Below are 16,761 nucleotides of genomic sequence, written 5' to 3' on the forward strand. Positions count from 1 at the left end.
CTTTCGGGACTCAAAACAGAAATTACATGGGTTGGAGTTGACATTCATGACGGGGATAGGCTTTTGTTGAACCGAAATAGCCTCTACCTTTTAGTTAGAGATTCGATTAAATTTTAAGTTCGGATCGGGTTTCATCTCAAACATACCGGGCGGCCTTAATCTGTTGAAGAAAAACTAGCGAGGCCGGGGATATCATCACTACCCCCATTATTATTGGCGCTTTAGTTTGATCTTCTAAAAATTTGTAAGCCTCCGAGGCTCCTTTACTTAGGAAACTACCCCCATTCATTATGTCAAGGACTTCTTTATGGTGGTGTAGAAGTCCTTTGAAAAGGCACGAACTAACGTGTCTTTTCGCTAGGTTATGATGTGGACACTCTATAAGGAGATCGGTGAAACGATTCCAAGCCTCCTAAAATGATTCATGAGGATTTTGTTGAAAAGAAATGAATCTTGGAAAGCATCTCATCCGTCTTTTAGGGGTGGGTAAAATGTTCTATAAACAACAACAAGTTTAGCCCATGAGTCCACGGAATTAGGCGTTTGGGCAGTTAACCAAGACGCCGCCTTATCGGCTAAGGTGAAGGGAAATACCCTCAGTTTAATTTGTTCTGCACCAACCGTAAGATTGTGGAATGTTGTAAGGACTTGTTCAATCCTATGCATGTGCTGATAAGGTTTTTCATGGTCGACTTGTTCAGTCCTATGCATGTGCTGATAAGGTTTTTCATGGTTTAAACCATGAAAAACGGGTAACAAATTAAATATGTTTGTGGGGATTCGAAAATCTTCCACTGGGTCTGCTAGAACGATGCAAGATTTAGGGCTATCGCTCAAGGCTTTGTAAAAGTCGGAGAGAGGAGTCTCTCTTTCTTTAGCCATTATGTCAGGTGTGGTGTGTGGAATAGTAGCTAGAGGTGTAGTGATTGGTATACTAGATAGACGTGTTTGTTGACATTGACGGTTAATTACGTTCGGTGTTTTTCTCCGGCCAGACCTTAATCTCATGCAAGTCTAAGTTTAAACACGACAACACTCCAAACAAACTTGATATACTAGTATAAACCTCTAACTGGAAATGCGAGGTGTGGAAGAAAAGAGTACCTGAATGCCTCCTTGCTTCGCTTAGTGATCAGTGTGTATAACAAGTTAGAACACTGAAAACTTGAAGAAATGGAAAGTTTGAAACAATCCTGAGGAAATCGGGCAATTTCAACGAGGGAGGCGCGCTGTGCTTGAATTTTGAAGCGCAGGTGCTCCCGTAACTTCAAGTTATAGTGTTTGAGTGCGGGTCGCTTTCGGTTTGAAGCGTAGGTTGCTTCGGGGTTCCAAAGCGTTTGAAGCGAGTGCACTCGTGTAATTTTTCGAGGAACTTTTCAATGCTGAAATTGACAACCACAGTATGAATCAAACAAGGGTGGGTGGGTTTAATGGGACTTAAAAATGACTAATTATACTATGAAACCAATTCTAAAGGGAACTTAGATGACAACCGTGTAATATGGTTTGTTTCCGTTTTCGAGTGTTTGAAATTTTTATTTCCGGAAATTGCCTTAAACAATTTGGCAACTTGCCGATTCATTTTGGAAGCTCAGAACCTATTTAAACTTCCTTCATTCTACACTCACAACCCACACTACACCCCACCATCATCTCTCACCTTTCACTCCAAGCTTTTCCTTCTTTTTCCTTGTAAACTTCTGCCCGGACTTACGAAACCCTCGGTAGCCTAGACACTGTCAGAAATTTTACTCAGAGCGCACCTGCGCCCAAGTTGAGTGCGACTCGCGCCCAAAACACTGTAAATCCAAAAACACCCGAGCGCACCTGCGCCCAAGGGGAGCGCACCTGCGCCCTGACCTCCGTAAACACGAAAATTTCCAATTTTCTGAGGGTTGTTCCAGGATTTTTGGAGCTGTTCCAAAGAGTAGTTGAGATGACATCTCCTATAGTCATACCTAAATAGTCTTTCGAAGACGTGTTGGGAACCGAGACCTATGAACATTGGTTTCGAAACAGGATCCTGCAATTAGGATGGCGCCATCTACTGGTAAGTGATGACGATTCATATTCAGCATAGCTTACTACTTATTTCTACGACCACATTAGTTTCTATTGTAATCAGGATGGAGAACATTAATTCTCCGTCGTAGTCGATGACAGGACACTAGAATTCAATAAATATGTGGTAGCTTTAGTTTCAGGATTACCAATACCTGATCCTATTCACACATGGGGATATATGACCGATAATGCATACCTTTATGATTATACATATTTCCATGAGTATTATGGGAGAGGGGTATTTCGAGTAATGGACCAGGGGCGATATAGCATTGCCTTTGGTAGCCTGTGCCTAAACGTAGGCACCACCATGTTATTCATCCTGATGAATATTTTGGGGGAATGGCAATTCACTTCTGCAAACAGTACTACTGGTGACATTTTCCTCGCTTTAGCTGAGGGACGTCGCCAATATGACATTCCCCGAGTTTTAGTCGCTAGTCTTAAGAGAGCCCAAAGCATGAGGCATAAGTATCTTTTTATGCCTGTTTTGGTAAGCCGCATCATCGTGTAGTTGTTTACCTCAGATTCGTGCCCAATTCACAGATTGGAAAAGGGTTGAAGTCATGAGACCCACCAATTGGGTGGTTAAGCTCATTGCGAATTATGACTTGGCCGGATGGCGGTCGCGACCTCATTTGGTCGCCCCGTACATCCCATTAGACATAATAACACTTAACAGGTTAGCATTAGTAAATGATAAATGGTGGCAAGCTTGGCAAGTTATAATGGCCTGGTAGGATGCGAAGGAACCTCATCTCTTTGATGAGGAGGAGGATGCTTAAGCGGGAGATAAGGTAAGTTTTTAGTTTTGTTATTGTCTGCTTATGTCCCAAGCAATTTAATTTTATTAACCCCATAACGGGTGGAACTCTTATAGAGTTGCGTTAGTTTTCCTTCCTATATTAGTATGTTCTACCCTTGTTTTGCAGAGGTTCCAGAATTTCACGCGTTTCCATGGTAATTTCCTACCCTCGTTATTTAAAATACTTTGAGGACAAAGCATGCATTTTGTTTGGGGGCATAGAAACACGGTGTAATTAAGGCATCTGTTAGGATATAGATATGTATAATATGCATTTGTTTTCAAGTTAAAAATTTCAAAAATATAAATAAATAAGTTTATGCTATACACTTAGGAAAATTGGTATTGTTTTCTTTCTCTATGCTCTTAACAATCTAGAAGTCTCAATGTAGCTTTTGCATCGTAATAATTGTTTGAAACTTAGGTTAATATGTAGGTAATAATCTTTGCATCTATCTATAAATATATTACATGAGTATCTATGATTGTTAGCAGTAAGTTTATGAAATCTAGGCTAGAGTACTTATTCTACAAATCCTGTGAGAATATAGCCTAAAGTCTTATATGAAATAAAACATTTGAGAAATGACACAAGGGAGAAGTAAAATCCGGATAGAGAAATCACACGTCCACTTGCTTGATCAATATGCCATATCCTAAGCAAGAATTTAAGCCCTCTTTTGATCGATATAGCCAGAAATTCAAACCTATGAATTATTTTTCTGCTAGTTAAGCCCTCTCGAGCCTTTCTTTAGCCTTCCATAAACCACAATTCCTTTACCCCTGTTACAAAAACAAAACAAAATAAAAAATTCAACTTACCCAATCTAGAATAAGTCTGAGAATAGAATGAGTGAAGAAACAAGACGAGAAAAACCTGTGTAAACAAAAATTAGTTAGTTGCTTCAGAAAAAGAAAAGAAGTTTCCATCCAAGGAAAGGAGAAAGAAAAATAGAAATAAATACAAACTCCAAAAATAGAATAAAAGGGAGTCAAAAGCCAAAGAAAAGAAAAAGAAAAATATAGCTAAGGATGGAAACAAAGTATAGAAGCAAAAGAAAATAATAAGGTTTTCTCTAAGTTACATAATATGAAGACTCTATTATCTCAGACTTGTCCTTTTGAATATCCATTTCCTTCCTTCTTAAACCATCTCCTAATCCCCGCAACACCTAATAAAGACCTCTAGCTCAATTAGGAATAGGTTAGTGTGATAGTAAGTGGCAAATGTGTTTGATCGACTCCGGCTTCCTTGTTTGTCATTGAGATTGTAAGGTAAAGTGTGCCCACTGCACACTAGAGTAGTGAAACTTGAGCGGAAAAATCAAAGTGGTTTTTGTCTTGACATTTATGTGAGGACCTACTTAAGGACGCTATTCCGAGTTTTCAAAAACGAACCTGCTAGGCATTTCATAGTATTACTCATAGTATATATATTTGTATCATAGATGATTGATTATTATGCATATATTAGCTTAGGTTTTTGACTTGGTTATTCTTATTCATTTGCTAGTGAGATGGATAGATAGTTGAGACATGAATAAGGAAACAATAGTTTTATTGCTTAGTCGTTGTAGTATAGATGAAGTTTGTGAGTACCTTCACTGGAAAACTCTCACGAGGCTATAACTCGTCCACTAGTGGTTTAAGGCCTTGTTGCATATGGTCAATGCAATCGCACTCAGCGAAACGAGATTAGTTCGAACTCCATTTTTGGTCACTTATTCTAATTTCTCATATTTGCTTGAGGACAAGCAAAATGCTGTTTGGGGGTGGTTTGATAAGAGCCCAAAACTGTAGTTTTAACCCTTTAATAATCATACTTTTTGACTAATTATGTGAGTAATAAATAAGAGTTAACACTGATTACGTGTTTTTTATGTATTTCAAGCAGTAAAGTCAATTATGTGCAGAAATGTGCTACTTTGGCGAGATAAAGGAGCAAGGATTGGTTGCTAAGAAGTTCTGTGATAAAGGCCAAGATTCAAGGAGACAAAGCCTTTCTAAAGCCCAGTAAAAGCTAAGAAGTCAAAGTCAACGCGGGCAGAAACAACACACAAAGTCAGCAGAACTTCCGAAGGCCATATCTTTGGACTCATACCTCGGAATTGGGTCTACCTTATGTCAAAACGACCGGCTCGAGAAGAGCTTTCTAATGGTTCAAGTCTTGACCCAATCAGAGTAGTAAAAGTGGACAAAAAGTCTATTGAAGCCAAATCTAGCTGAAGAGCCCTTTTCAGACTAAAAGAATTGGGTTTTGGGCCCGATTTTCCGGCCCAAAACATGGCTCCAAGCCCATGCACGATTTTTGGATCTGAAGAATATAAAAACAAAAGCTTAGCTCTTTGTTAATGGTAGCTAATTAGACCTAAAATATAGATAATTCTAGATCTAGTTTTAATTGTTTTTAATTAAGTTTAGTTTCAATTCAATTCTTGTTTTAGATTAAACTCTTAAATCATTGTTCTTCATTGATTATATAAATAAATTAGTAGATTCTTGTTCATTTCGATTTTGTCATTTACAATTGTGTAGATCTAAATTTCTTTATTACTTGTTATTCATTTCCTAGTTATTACCTGAGATTTCAATTATTGTTTAGACAAATTGCATAAAGATAGAATTTTTGTATGATGTCTAGTTTTAATTTAATGGGAAATGATAGTTGTATGAATCAAGGCTAAACCTCCATTAGAGGGGTTGAAGAAGCCTTGATGAAGCTTGATCTTTGTTAAACTTAGAAATCGTCGTGATAGTTATTCCACTCTAGAAACGATTAATTCACCATGAGAATGGGTTTAATCGCTCACATACTAGTTATGAATTGGTAGAAATGCCATGTATAATTAGGGATTAGAATTACTATTTTGATATGCGAAGCATTCAATTTGGATCACGACGAGTCTTTGTTAGTAGGATTAAGTCGAGTTAAGGTGGATTCAATTCCCTTTAATTCTTTATCTAGATTCAAACCATTATCATTCTATCATTTTGTTATTCATAACTTGTTAATTGAATTCACCTCGTAGTATAGAATTCCCCTCGTAAATCTCTCACTAGACTTAGGATTGATTAGTTGACACGAAACCATCGCATGCTAAAGAACTAGGAGTGGAACGAACTTCCTACTCCACTATATCTTAATTTTATTGAGAGTATAAAACTTTGATAAATTAGATATGAAAATAAAGTTCTAGTTTTACTAGCGTTTAGAGTTCTCGCGAGCTTTAGTTATTGGTAAAACTATTATTTTTACGTTTATCAAATGGCGCCGCTGCTATCTTAGTTCCCTTTAGCATTGGTTTCATAGTATAATTTGTCATTTTTAAGTCCCATTAAACCCACCCACTCTTGTTTGATTCATACTGTGGTTGTCCGTTTCAACATTGAAAAGTTTCTCGAAAAATTACACGGAGCGCACCTGCGCCCAAACAGAGCGTACCTGCACTCAAACGCCTGGAAATCTGAGCACGACCTGCGCCCAAACAGAGCGCACCTGCGCCCAAATGCTTGGAACCCGGAGCACGACCTGCGCCCAAACCGAGCGCGACCCGCACTCAAACATTATAACTTGAAGTTACACCGTGAGCACCTGCGCCCTCTGCTAAAATTGCCCGATTTCCTCAGGTTTGTTTCAAACTTTCCATTTCTTCAAGTTTTCAGTGTTCTAACTTGTTATACACACTGATCACGCGTAAACAAGACGTTATTCGTAAGAGAAGCAAGGAGGCATTCAGGTACTCTTTTCTTCCACACCTCGCATCTCCAGTTAGAGGTTTATACTAGTATATCAAGATTGTTTGGAGTGTTGTCGTGTTTAGACTTAGACTTGCATGAGATTAAGGTCTGGCCGGAGAAAAACACCGAACGTAATTAACCGTCAACGTCAACAAACACGTCTATCTAGTATACCAATCACTACACCTCTAGCTACTATTCCACACACCACACCTGACATAATGGCTGAAGAAAGAGAGACTCCTCTCTCCGAATTTTACAAAGCCTTGAGCGATAGCCCTAAATCTTGCATCGTTCTAGCAGACCCAGTGGGGGATTTTCGAATCCCCCCAAACATATTTAATTTGTTACCCGTTTTTCATGGGTAGGATTGAACAAGTCCTTACAACATTCCACCATCCTACGGTTGGTGCGGAACAAATTAAACTGAGGGTATTTCCCTTCACCTTAGCCGATAAGGCGGCGTCTTGGTTAATTGCCAAGTTTTAATTACGTGGACTTCGTGGGCTAAACTTGTTCAGCTATTTATGGAACATTTTTACCCACCCCTAAAGACGGATGAGATGCTTTCCAAGATTCATTTCTTTCTACAAAATCCTCATGAATCATTTTCAGAGGCTTGGAATAGTTTCACCGATCTCCTTATAGAGTGTCCACATCATAACCTAGCGAAAGACACGTTAGTTCGTGCCTTTTTCAAAAGATTTCTACACCACCATAAAGAAGTCCTTGACATAATGAATGGGGGTAGTTTCCTAAGTAAAGGAGCCCGAGGCTTACAAATTTTAGAAGATCAAACTAAAGCCTTGATAATAATTGGGGGGTAGTGATGATATCCCCCTCTCGCTAGTTTTTCTTCAACAGCTTAAAGCCGCCGGTATGTCTGAGATGAAACCCGATTCAGAACTTAAAAATTTAATCGAATCTCTAACTAAAAAGGTAGAGGCTATTTCGGTTCAACAAAAGCCTATCCCCATCATGAATGTCAACTCCAACCCATGTAATTTCTGTTTGAGTCCCGAGCACCCGACTCTATTGTCCTCTAAGCCTATGAACAACAACAATCGAGCAAGATAATGTTTGCTCCATTAATAGCTATCCTATTCCTAATGCCCCATGGAGAAAAAATCCCAACTTCAGTTGGCGAAACAATCAACAAGTTACACCTCCAGGGTTTAATAACCAAAATGTTAGGCAAGCAAACAATTATAACCAAGCTCCACCTAGACAAGGACAAGGTCGGGGAATTATAATAATTATAACAAAGCAGCAACCCGCGACAAGGCCAAGCACAAGGTCGGGTAATTATAATAGTTATAATACCCGATAGAGGTATCGTTACGGTTAACAATAATAACTATCATAACCCGCCCATAAATAATCAACGTGAGATAGTTCGGTCGCACCACGCGGACTACTACACCTACAAACCCGGATCGTATCGACACCTTTATACAGGTTACCCAACAACTTTTCCAATCAATGACTCAATCGAACCAACATATCTTACAATCCATAAATCAGGGCATACAACAGTTAGCCCAAGAGAAAGCCCAACCAAAAGGCGTGTTTCGAGGCCAAGTGATATCAAACCCTAAAACAGCAAACACAGCCTTTCAGGTAAACGGTAATACTAGTACAGAAACTACAACCGTAGGTGAGCTAAATGCCATCACCACTCTCCGTTCTGGTAAAGTGGTTGATAACAAAGTAACTATGCCTATAGTTACCCCACCAGTAGTCCCTACACCGGATATCGAACTAGATACCGAAATAGAAACTGAAGAGCCTACCACTGTAGAGGTACCAGTTAAACCACAACCTAAGAAACAGATACCCAAGGTTAGACATCCAGTTGAGCCATACGCTAAATATAGAGAAAAACCACCGTTTCCCCAGAAATTAGCCATGCTAACCAGGGGATACAAACTTTGAGGAGATTAGGAACGTTTTCAAAAATATAACGATAAACCTTCCTTTTCTCGAAGCTATTAAAAGCTACCTAACCACACTAAGTTTCTTAAGGAGTTGTGCACTACTAGGCGTAAGACCAACATACCTAAAGACGCCTTTCTAACTGAACAGTTCCCAACTTTATCAGAAAATAATGGAATTGTTAAGTACAAAGGACCCCTGGTCGATCCCTCTTGTAAAATGCATCTTAAGAGAATCCCACACGACGACCGCTTTATTAGACCTGGGGGCGAGTGTTAACTTACTCCCGTTTTATTTGTATAAACAAATAGGTCTACAGGAAATGCAACCTACAACTATGATGTTGTAGTTAGCAGACAGGTCTATAAAGTATCCTAAGGGTGTAGTAGAAAACGTGCTTGTTAAGGTTCAAGATTTCTACTATCCTGCAGATTTTGTTATCCTCGATACAGAAGTCGCTAACGACTCTGTAACGATCATCTTAGGGGCGTCCCTTCTTCCAACTCAACCAACGCTTATAAATTACCGCGATGGTAAGATGTCCTTATCTTTTGGCCATCTTTCTGTTGAGGTAAATGTTTTTAAAATGATGAAATAGTTACCAGAATCGTCTATAAATGGGGAGGTTAGCATGATCGAGAGCTTAGCTCAAGATTATTTTAACAACACGTTTCCTGAAAACCATTTGTATAAATTCCTTTCTTTTGGAACTTCAGATTTTGTAAATGACTCATACTTAGAGGAAGTTAACACCATCCTTGAGTCCACACCAATTGTAGACCCTTCGGTTCCTCCTTATACTGAGTATGAAGACTTGCTACCTAAGCAAGTATTCATTACGCAAGATGAGGACCCTGACGAAACATCTATTGACTTTCCTTCCACCCCGGTGCTTAAACCTCTTCCCCCGGAGTTAAAATATATTCAACTTGATCCGGATGGTAGTCATCCGGTAATTATATCTTCTCTGTTATCTAAGGATGAAGAGACACGTTTAATCAGGGTGATTAGGGAACATCCCTCTGCGATTGGTTGGTCCCTAGCCGATATTAAGGGAATTGACCCTAATGTTTGCACTCATCGTATCCATTTGGAGGATAATGCGAAGACTTCTCGCGAACCTCAATGTCGCTTGAACCCTGCCATGAAAAAGGTGGTTAGGGAAGAAGTCTTACGATTACTAGATGCGGGTATCATATACCCAATTTCCGATAGCGAATGGGTAAGTCCCATTCATGTAGTTCCTAAGAAATCGGGGGTTACCATGGTACGTAACGCTAAGGGTGACTATGTTTTCACACAAGGTCCTATCAAATGGAGAATCTGTATTGATTACAGACGTTTAAATGCTATGACACGAAAGGATCACTTTCCTTTACCTTTTATAGATCAGATGCTCGAACGTCTAGCTGGTCATGCTTTTATTGTTTTTTCGGATGGCTACTTTGGCTATTTTCAGATTATTATTGATATTGATGACCAAGAAAAGACTACATTCACATGTCCCTTTGGAACGTATGCCTATAAACGAATGCCTTTTGGCCTTTATAATGCTCCTAGTACCTTCCGGTGATTGTATGCTTCATATATTTAGTGACATGGTAGAGCTTTATGGAAGTTTTCATGGATGATTTTTCTATCTATGGAGACTCCTTCACAGTTGCTTGTCTAACCTTTCTAAGGTTTTGACACGCGTGTGAAGAAAAGAGCCTCGCTTTAAATTGGGAAAAGTGTCATTTCATGGTGAAAAGGGCATAGTACTAGGTCACATTGTATCTAGTGATGGCATCGAAGTAGATAAGGCAAAACTAGATAAGATAGCGACTCTACCTATACCACGGACTATGCGTGATATTAGAGCCTTTCTAGGCCATGCGAGGTTTTATATAGGCTTTATTAAAGATTTCTCAAAAATAGCTAGGCCTTTAACTAATCTGCTTTTAAAGGATGCCATCTTTGATTTTAATTTTAACTGTAAGTAGGCTTTTTAAACTTTAAAAGCAGCCTAAACCTCTGCACCAATTATACAGCCTCCCGATTGGTCTAAACCTTTCGAACTCATGTGTGATGCTAGTGATTATGCAGTTGGTGTTGTTGTGGGACAGAAACTAGATAATAAGTCCATTGTTATTTATTATGCTAGTAAAACCTTAAACGATGCTCAACAGAATTATACAACTACTGAAAAAGAATTCTTAGCTGTCATTTATGTTTTAGATAAGTTTTGTCCTTATTTGGTTGGTTCTAAAACTTTAGTTTACACGGACCATGCAGCCCTTAGGTACCTTCTTGCAAAGAAGGATGCTAAGCAGAGATTAATCCAATGGATTCTTCTCCTGTAAGAGTTCACATTAGAAATAAAGGACAAAAGAGGGGTCGAAAACGTAGTTGCCGACCACTTATCTAGACTTACAAACGATGATGATAGTGATTCTGAGTCCATACCGGACTCTTTTCCTAATGAGCATCTGTATGCTATTTTTTCAGCACCTTGGTATGCACAATGTAAATTATTTAGCAGCTGATGTTATTCCTTATAATTGGTCAAGAAATGAACGTAAGAAGTTCTTGGCCAGAGTTAAGTTATACTACTGGGATGAGCCCTACCTTTTTAAGTATTGTCCGGATCAGATTATTCGTCGTTGTATTCCCCAGTGGGAATATAATGAAGTTCTATCGTTCTGCCATGACAAAGAATGTGGTGGCCATTTTAGTGGAATGAAAACAGCCACTAAAGTTCTTCAATGTGGATTTTATTGGGCTACCCTTTTTAAGGATACCCAAGTGCATTGCAAGACGTGTATTCGTTGCCAACAACTTGGGCGAATCACAAAGCGTAATATGATGCCACTAAATCCAATCATGATAGTAGAAATTTTTGACGTTTGGGGCATTGATTTCATGGGTCCCTTCCCTGTTTCCCACAGTTTCATTTATATTCTAGTTGCCGTGGACTACGTGTCTAAATAGATAGAGGCCATGGCTTGCCGTAGCAATGACCATAAGACAGTTGTATTTTTTATTAAGGACTATATTTTCTGTCGTTTTGGCATTCCTAAAGCCATCATTAGTGATGGTGGAACACATTTTTGCAATAGAGTTGTTGCATCTCTAGTGAAAAAGTATGGAGTTACACACAAGGTAGCAACTCCTTATCATCCACAAACTAGTGGACAAGTAGAAGTTTCTAATAGGGAAATCAAAAAGATTTTAGAAACAACTGTAAATCCTGATAGGAAAGACTGGTCGAAGCGTCTATCGGATGCCTTATGGGCGTATAGGACGGCTTTCAAAACACCTATAGGTATGTCTCCCTTTAGACTTGTATTTGGGAAACCTTGTCATTTGCCCGTTGAATTAGAGCACCGTGCTCTGTGGGCTATAAAAAGCCTTAACTTTAATATTGATGAGGCGGTGTCAAATGCAAGTTGCAATTGAATGAGCTTAAGAAAATCCGTAGCAATTCTTATGATCTCGCGAAGGATTATAAAGCTAACATGAAACGTGTTCATGATAAGCAAATCTTGTGCAAAGAGTTTGTGGTCGGTCAAAAGGTCTTGCTTTACAACTCCCGTCTACATATTTTCCCGGGGAACTAAAACCCGTTGGTGCGGTCCTTTTAAGTTCTTGAAGTAACCCCTTACGGGCAATCACCTTGGTAAATCCCAAGGACAACAATACCTTTCAAGTCAATGGCCAACGGTTAAAACATTTTCACGAGCTTACGTCCCCGATGTAGAGGAAGTCCTTTTTCGGGGACCATCTATGAGGATGACCTTTGTCATTTGGTGTACTTCCTTTTACTTCCATATAGTGGTAAGTGCACCATTCAGTAACCGGGCCTCCCTATGGAGTGTGTGGCTATAAGTCTTGGATCCTAAGTCCACGTTTCACATAATTCACGTTTTCCACTTTTGCATGTTTTTCTCGGTTTTGAGTCATGTTCCTCTATGGGGTGAATTATGTATTTATTGTTTTTCGTTTTCTTATAATAAACTATATATATATATATATATATATATATATATATATATATATATATATATATATATATATTGCTAAAATCATAGAAATAGCAATCCAACAAGTCTTGGGAATCGACTTTAAACGACCCACGTTTAAAACAAATTTTGTGTTTAAAATTTGTTTGGGGTGGCGTCGGTCTTTCCATCCGGATTGCTCGAACTTTCCAATTGTGTTGCTTAGGCCCGTTAGTCGTAGTTCATTCGGGTTGACGTTATCTATAAATTAGATTTCCTTCGTTCGCATAACTTACATCACACACGCACTTCGAGGTGCTTTTCCACCTTCTTATACTTCAAATATAGTTGGAATTGAGTGTTTTATGGATCATTGGATTGGAAATTCTCTACTGATCATTTCCATAACTCATTCGCCAAAATCGGACCAGTAATGAAGCGGCAAATTGAATTTGAAATTGCGCAAAATATCGAAAAAGTTCGGAATTCGATTTGGGCTTGGGCCCAAACCGCACGCACGTGCGTGGCACATGCGTCTCCTTCCTTCCCAAAACGTAAACAGTCGGTTTCCTTTTCCATCCCGCCAGTTAACAAGGTTTAAAGGAAAACCTAACAACCAAAAATAAAAAAAAAAAAAAAAAAAAAAAAAAAAGAAAAAGAAAAACAAACACCTATTTACACCACGCCCATTGTTTGCCACCAGCCTGAGTTCTCTCAAACAAATTTCTCAAACCACCGAAAACAGCCGCCAATTCAAGCTTCCAACCTGCCACCGTACCCACCATCGCCACCAACATTGTTGTTAGTTGTTTTTCATCAAACTCGCCTCCACCGCGTCTACAAAACCATTGTTTGTTTCAAAAACTTCAATGGCGCTCTGAAGAAGAATTTTGTCGAGCACGTTTGTTTTACCGACGCTTTCCCCATTTTACGGCTGACCGAGATGATTAGGAGGGATTGGAACGGACTGTGGTACTCGACTGAGGAATTCTATCACCATGATTTGGTAGAACAGTTTTATAAGAAGCGAGAATTGGAGGGGGATAGGATTTTCATTAAGGTAGTAGAAATGATGAGGGAAGTAATGAGATAGTTGTTGGCTGAGCTGTTAGGCGTTACGCCTGGAAGCAACCTAGAAGCCACCATTCAGGAATCGCAATATATTGGAGTTCCTGCTTTGATGAAAAATACTGTTGTGGAGGGTGAATACAATACGAGTTCTCATTGCGTCCACCAGTCAAGTCTGCGAACCAACCAACTGACTGTAGCTCAGTGGATTGGTAAGAACGTCCTCGAGAAAGAAAAAGTCAGCGACATCGGTCTGCAATGTCTGGACGTTCTCTGGATTTTGCAAACAAATAAGTATAATTTCTGCATCCTCGAGTTAATTTTAAATGTGATTAGAGGAGTAGGATGAGCCTACTGCGCCCCTTCCAAAGATTGATCACTAAGATCATCTTCGTTTTAGAATTTGTCGCAAAATCTGCTCCTATTAAGATCAAAGTGCATTCTAATGCAAGTATTTATATAGATTGCATCTAAGAGACTTGGACGTTGTCTGAAGGAAATGTAGTTTAGTTGGAGGATGAAATGGAAGATATGACATGTCTGGATGAAGATGCATTAGATAAATGTAGTTCTAATTTAGAACGCATGCAAGTGTTGCAAACTGGCTTGCGTTGCATTTATAGTATTTGTGAAGATATCGAGATAAACAGATTGTAGTTCGAAATAAACAAACGAACCTTCAGACGAGAGTTGAAATGATCGAAAGGGGTCAGGAAGATATCTTGTCTAACATGGAGACTATCCACCAGCGATCACCAAGCCCAGTATGTAGTACTCAGGACTGAGATGGAAGAACAACGCTTGTTCCGAATAGAGATGCTACGACGCATGCCACCCTTGGAGGAATTCTGTTTCAGACGAGTCTGAGAGGCATGAGCGTCGTCGCCGAAGGACAGATGGCTCAAGCTATTTTTCATCCCAGGACCAATCTCCATCTCAGGGTTCATCTTCATCACATGACTAGGTGTTCACCATCAGTTGTGTTCGCTGTTATTTCATTGTTTTTATTGTTTTATTAGTTGGATTTTAATTCAGTAGTTAAATTTAAATATTAATTTGTTTGTTTTATGTTGTTTGGATTTAAATTTTTTTAATATAATTGGTTATTTTCGAATTGTGCGTGTTTTTATCATTAATCCCACCTTCCCGAATTGTTTGAGGGGTGGTAATATTTATACCGAGCATAATTCGTTATATGATCGTCTTCTGTAAAGTTGTCTTGGTGTAAAGGTTGAAAATTTGGCCGATATCGGCATATCTATGATTATGTGTGGTGGTAGCATGAAATCTAGGAGAGTTTAGAAGATACTATTCTAAATCCAGTATAAAAGATACCAGGGTTGTTATAAAATCAAGAATATAGTTTGTTTCTGTTTTCGGGTTTGGAAATTTTCTATTTCCGGAAATTGCCTTAAACAATTTGGCAACTTGCCGATTTGTTTTGGAAGCTCATAACCTATTTAAACTTCCTTCATTCTACACTCACAACCCACACTACACCCCACTATCATCTCTCACCTTTCACTCCAAGCTTTTCTTTCTTTTTCCTTGTAAACTACGCCAAAGACTTACGAAGCGCCGCGCGACCCTCGGTAGAAGCGCACCTGCTCCCCTAGACACATCGCCGAAATTTTACTTTCGAGGCGCACCTTTACCAAGTTGAGCACGCCTTCGCGCCCAAAACACTGTAAATCCAAAACACCGAGCGCACTCCTGCGCTTCAAGTGGAGAGCGCTGCTGCCACAACCTCCGTAAACACAAAAATTTCCAATTTTCTGGGGTTGTTCCGGGATTTTGGAGCTGTTCCAAAAGTAGTTGAGATGACATCTCCTATAGTCATACCTGAACAGTCTTTTCGAAGGCGTGTTGGGAACCGAGACCTATAGACATTGGTTCCAAACAGATCCTGCTTGATTAGGATGGCCCATCTACCGGTAAGTGATGACGATTCATATTCAGCACATCTTACTGCTTATTTCTACAACCATGTTAGTTTCTATTGTAATCAGGATGGAGAACAAAAATTCTCCGTCGTAGTCGATGACACGACACAAGAATTTAATAAATATGTGGTAGCTTTAGTTTCGGGATTACCAATACCTGATCCTGTTCACATATGGGGATATATGACCGATAATGCATACCTTTATGCTTATACATATTTTCATGAGTATTATGGGGGAGGGGTATTTCGAGTAATGGACCAGGGGCGATATAGCATTGCCCTTAGTAGCCTGTCCCTAAACGTAGGCACCACCATGTTATTCATCCTGATGAATATTTTGGGGGAATGGCAGTTCACTTCTGCAAATAGTACTGCTGGTGACATTTTCCTCGCTTTAGCTGAGGGACGTCGCCGATATGACATTCTCCGAGTTTTAGTCGCTAGTCTTAAGAGAGCCCAAAGCATGAGGCATAAGTATCTTCTTATGCCTGTTTTGGTAAGCTGCATCATCGTAGTTGTTTACCTATATTACGTACTTGATTCACAGATTGGAAAAGGGTTGAAGTTATGAGACCCACCAATTGGAGTGGTTAAGCTCATTCGAATTATGACTTGGCGGGATGGCGGTGCAACCTCATTTGGTCGCCCATTACATCCCATCGGACATAATAACACTTAACAGGTTAGCATTAGTAGATGATAAATGGTGGCAAGCTTGGCAAGTTATAATGGCTGGCGGGATCTTGAAGGAACCTCATCTCTTTTGATGAGGAGGAGGATGCTTAAAAGCGGGGAGATAAGGTAAGTTTTAGTTTTGTTATTGTCTACTTATGTCCCAAGCAATTTAATTCTGTTAACCCCATAATGGGTGGAACTCTTATAGAGTTGCGATAGTTTTCCTTCCTATATTAGTATGTTCTACCCTTATTTTGCAGAGGTTCCAGAATTTCACGCGTTTCCATGGTAATTTCCGACCCTCGTTATTTAAAATACTTTGAGGACAAAGCATGCATTTTGTTTGGGGGCATAGAAACATGTGTAATTAAGGCATCTGTTAGGATATAGATATGTATAATATGCATTTGTTTTCAAGTTAAAAATTTTAAAAATATAAATAAATAAGTTTATGCTATACACTTAGGAATATTGGTATTGTTTTTCTTTCTCTATTTGTTAACAATCTAGAAGTCTCAATGAGCTTTGCATCGAGAATAATTATTAGAAAC

At 39.2% G+C, this 16,761-nt stretch overlaps 1 pseudogene; it reads left to right on the forward strand.

Moving 5' to 3' along the window:
- The first annotated feature begins 359 nt into the window (after positions 1-359).
- On the forward strand, positions 360-454 carry LOC147474499 (small nucleolar RNA R71; annotated as a pseudogene).
- The last annotated feature ends 16,307 nt before the right edge of the window (positions 455-16,761 follow it).

Source organism: Coptis chinensis, chromosome 9, assembly GCF_015680905.1.
Source record: "Coptis chinensis isolate HL-2020 chromosome 9, ASM1568090v1, whole genome shotgun sequence".
Taxonomy (NCBI): domain Eukaryota; kingdom Viridiplantae; phylum Streptophyta; class Magnoliopsida; order Ranunculales; family Ranunculaceae; genus Coptis; species Coptis chinensis.